This window comes from Scylla paramamosain, chromosome 7 (assembly GCF_035594125.1).
Source record: "Scylla paramamosain isolate STU-SP2022 chromosome 7, ASM3559412v1, whole genome shotgun sequence".
Lineage (NCBI taxonomy): Eukaryota > Metazoa > Arthropoda > Malacostraca > Decapoda > Portunidae > Scylla > Scylla paramamosain.
The window spans coordinates 7,425,001-7,430,000 of NC_087157.1; positions in this window are offsets into that span (position 1 = coordinate 7,425,001).

Below are 5,000 nucleotides of genomic sequence, written 5' to 3' on the forward strand. Positions count from 1 at the left end.
GTCGTCGTCGTCTCTGTTCTATAGGAAACGACGGGAGCTGCTGCTACACACACACACACACACACACACACACACACACACACACACTATTAATAACGCAGCATGATTTGAACATCCAGAAAACTTAACTGCCATGCCATTGATATACAAAATCCTTCATCATCATCATCATCATCATCATAATGCAAGGCACCATCCATTCACAAACACAGCCACCACCACCACCGCCGCCGCCACCACCACCACCTTGCACCTTTCTACACTTAAATTCTCATTCTCCCTTTATATACTACACCAATAAACTTGAGACGCAGAATACTTCATGCCTTGTGAAGTGTTCCCACTACAGCCAAAACCACCACCACCACCACCACCACGACCACCACCACCTGCCTCTCTCTCTTTCCTCCTCCATCCTCTCCCTCTCTCCTCCTCCACCATTTACTAAGCAGCCGTGGAAAAACACCTTCCTATCACACGTCTCACTAAACGCGGCTTCATCTCTTCTCCTTTTGCCGTGTACAGAGACATTTGAGGACCACACAAAGATCTCTCCTCCTCCTCCTCCTCCTCCTCCTCCTCCTCCTCCTCCTCCTCCTCATCCTCATCCTCCTCCTCCTCCTCCTCTTTCTCCTCCTCCCCACGTATCGTCCTCGCCTTTCCATGAGAGACGAGTCCAGCGTGAATAAAGTGGCGAGCGCAGACAGTGAGCCATCCTTCTCCCCCAAAGCCACACACACGATATTGGACAGAATAATAAAGTACAGCATGAACTCAGCCACTCAGCCACTCCGCCACTCCGCCACGCCCCAGGGAGGATGAAAATGTGACAGCAATAGATGCATCCATTTTCCCGAAGAGGAGGAACAGAATGTAGAATTATTGGCTGCAGGAAACATGACAAGACACACAACGCACACACACACACACACACACACACACACACACACACACACACACACACAACACACATAATGAGACAGATTATTCTTACGTCACAGAAAAATACAGGAGAATTTATCGAGACAAAACGACAACGATACACACACACACACACACACACACACACACGAAACACAAATAATGAATTCGTTTATTCTTACATCACAGAAAACACAAGATAATTTTGATACGAGTGTCTGGTTCGTTACACGTAAAACAAATAATCTTTCTCTTTCCTCTTAATTCTGTCACTGATATTTTTTTCCCCCATAATCATCTACAACTTCTTTAGACACTGATTTCTTTTACTACAGTCTCTTAAATAACAATATAACCTAAACAAGACTTAATTAACTTTCTACTTTTCCGTCTTCTGTATCCACGCAAGCAATTTTAAACAAGGGAAGATCATGGTAGGAAAAAAAGGTTCATTTTCTCGAGTGACATTTTCTCTTGTTTCTTTTCTCTTTTCTTGATTCCCCCAGTCTCGGCGTGGCAAGAGGAACAAACTATGAAATGATAACCACACGCACACCAATACCTGTCCTTGTTATCATTAAGGTGCTTAGGGCGACAATATGATGCGTGTGTGTGTGTGTGTGTGTGTGTGTGTGTGATCCTCAGATGGATGGTGTTTATTGGAGCACCGAAGCTCATGTGGTTTCTTGGTATTGAGAGAGAGAGAGAGAGAGAGAGAGAGAGAGAGAGAGAGAGAGAGAGAGAGAGAGAGAGAGAGAGAGAGAGAGAGAGAGAGAGAGAGAGAGACTCACCAACATGTATTCAAAGATAAACAACCTAACAGACAGACTAGGTAAATCCACACCAATAAATATAGACAAATATAGACAAAAGACAAACACAGGAAAAAAATCTATATATAAGCATAGACAGGGAGACAAACCCATACACACACCCACTCACTCACCCACCCACTGACTCACCAACTCACTCACTCACTCACTCACTCACTCACTCACTCACTCACTCACTCATTGATAAACAGTGTGACAGAAAACTACGAGTAACAGAAAAAAATAAAACAAAGAAAATTTTAACTAAAATACACGAACCAGACCTAACTTCCTCTCTCTCTCTCTCTCTCTCTCTCTCTCTCTCTCTCTCTCTCTCTCTCTCTCTCTCTCTCTCTCTCTCTCTCTCTCTCTCTCTCTGAAATATGGAGGTTCTTCCTCTTATCCCATGAACTCCTTATTTTCCCCTTTCCAAACCCTCCTTCGCCACACCACCCCTTCCTCCCTCCACCTTCCCTCCCTCCCTGTCTTCCTCAAAGTTTATCACTGCCAGTCGCAAGGTGAGGCGCCTCTAAGACTATTAATAGGCATTTCTTGGGTAGGAAGGGGGTCGGCAGAGATGGAGGCGCTGCGGCAGGGTAGGCATGGGGTGGCAGGGATGACGCACCGGCACTTCCCTGATTTATGGACGCTGCCTGGACCACTACCGGGGACTGCTTGGCTGCTCGGTGGCGTCGCTTAAGAACAAATGAAGTGAAGTGATTAAAATACTCTTGCATAGCGCCGCAACAAGGTCATATGACGTCGGGTTAAAAAACTGCATAAAAACACGAGTAGTGTTAAAAGCAAAGGAAAAAGTAACATTAATAAAGTATTGTTAACCCTTTCGCTGAGAGATGCAACAATTCACAGCACAAGAAATGATGAATCAAGTCTTTATCAGAACTTACAAGAAAGAAATTATTTTGAAAGAATACATTTTGTAATTCCTAAGCAGTATAATGAGTGGCGGTGGCTGTACAAGAAAAAAAAAAAAAGGCGTCTCAGAGTGGCCATTGATTAAGGAAAAATGTGCCAAATACCAGTGAAAGGGTAAAATTTAAAAGAATAAAGAGATAAAAAATCTAAAAATATATATAAATTAAGCGGGTTGGGATTTGAATATACTAACTGCAAGTGAGGAGTAGAGAACAAATGAACAAAAGAACACATAAGGAGATGCATGAAGCCATCAGGCCTACACGTGCCAGCTTCTGTATATAATAACACACGTGCCTGTATCAATTTATTATCTATATGAATAAATTTATCTAACCTTTTTAAACTTTTTACTGATGAGGCATTAATAATCTGAATACCATGTTTATTCAAGTCATGTCACTATCTGAAAAAACATTTTTCCTACCTTCCAACCTCTCTCTCTCTCTCTCTCTCTCTCTCTCTCTCTCTCTCTCTCTCTCTCTCTCTCTCTCTCTCTCTCTCTCTCTCTCTCTCTCTCTCTCTCTCTCTCTCTTAATCTAACTTTATCAAGCTTTAACCGGTTGCTTATAGGTCCATATTCTTAAACGCTTTTCTCTCTCATAAAGAATATTTTCAAAAGCCACAAACATAATTAACAGGCTTGTCATGGGCTTTTCCTTACTGATGCTGCAGAAACCTTGTTAAACTATCACTACAATCACGAAAAACTTTCTTGAAGACTCCAATAACTTCCAATATAGAATGAAGTTGAGGTAAAGCACAGGCGCTGATGCTGAGGTTCACTTTCTATTTCTCCTTTCCCTGCCGGTGACACAGACTCCTGGTATTTGAGCAACTGACATTTACTGAACAAAATTACAACTACAGACACTAAAGAATTTGAACTACTACTGACTACTCTATCACTAGTCAGAAAATCTTACTAAACTCAAAGACAATCCATATCAGTTGATTTTTTTTTTTTTTTTTATTGTAACTGTATAATAGCTGTCAGATTATTGTATGTTAAATTATGTTAAGTTAGGTAAAGGTTAGGTTACGCCGGGATGGGTTGGGTTGAGTGGGGTTGGATTGGATTAGGTTAAGTTAGATTAGATTTCACTCTAATTATTATAACGTATAAAAATTAAATTTGTTAATGGTTTTCTATTCATTTCTCAGGAAGCAGCAGCTGTTGTTTATTTTTCTACTTATTTATTCATTTAGTTAGTTATTGAGCTAGCTCTTGGCCAGCTTTGCACGTAAAGATAAATAAAAAAATAAATAAATAAAAATTAAACGTCCCATTTTGTTGATCTGGTGTTTAATAAAAACTGACATTTCGATATACACAAGTCACACCTAATACGAAAATATATACGCATATGTAAATAAATACATCCTAATTGAAAATAGGCAGCGAACACTACTTTTTGTTATTTTTTCATCTCACACGCCTGTCTGCTGCTGGTGAGTGAGCGAGAAGAGGAAAACTGTTCACCTTTACAGAGCACCACATGATCTTAGACTTACGAATGAATAGACTCCTACATTAAAATAAAGGCAACCCACGGATCCACAGCTCAGTCCATATTCAGCTCGTTCATTATTACAGCATCATTTTCATTATATTATACTCTAAATGTCATTAAGGATTTTATCAACTCAAGGATATTTTCGGGACCAAGGAGTTATATATAATCTGGTAGCTCTTCCTCTATGACTATCTTTACATATGTATATATATATATATATATATATATATATATATATATATATATATATATATATATATATATATATATATATATATATATATATATATATATATATATATATATATATATATATATATATATATATATATATATATATATATATATATATATATATATATATGCACATACACACACACACAAAAGTAAACAGAAAAGTAATTTTATATAAATCCAGAAAGAAAACGAAGAACTAATGATTAGTCTTTTCCTTACAGATAAGTAGAAAATAACTTAAACTTTGCTTCGATTTAAAAACAACGAAAGCAAATTAAGTGGATCTTATAATAACACAAAACGAAAATTTAATACAAACACACGTTTTGAAAAGTGGCTGTATGAGCTGCAAAACAGACACACAAATTGTATTAACCGAAAAGAGTGAGAGAATGAGAGAGAGAGAGAGAGAGAGAGAGAGAGAGAGAGAGAGAGAGAGAGAGAGAGAGAGAGAGAGAGAGAGAGAGAGAGAGAGAGAGAGAGAACAAAGAAGCTTCATTATTTTCATACAAAGTCCCAGATTGAGCAGTGTTAAGGGTGACATAATATTACCTTGGATTTAGCACATCTTTATCAC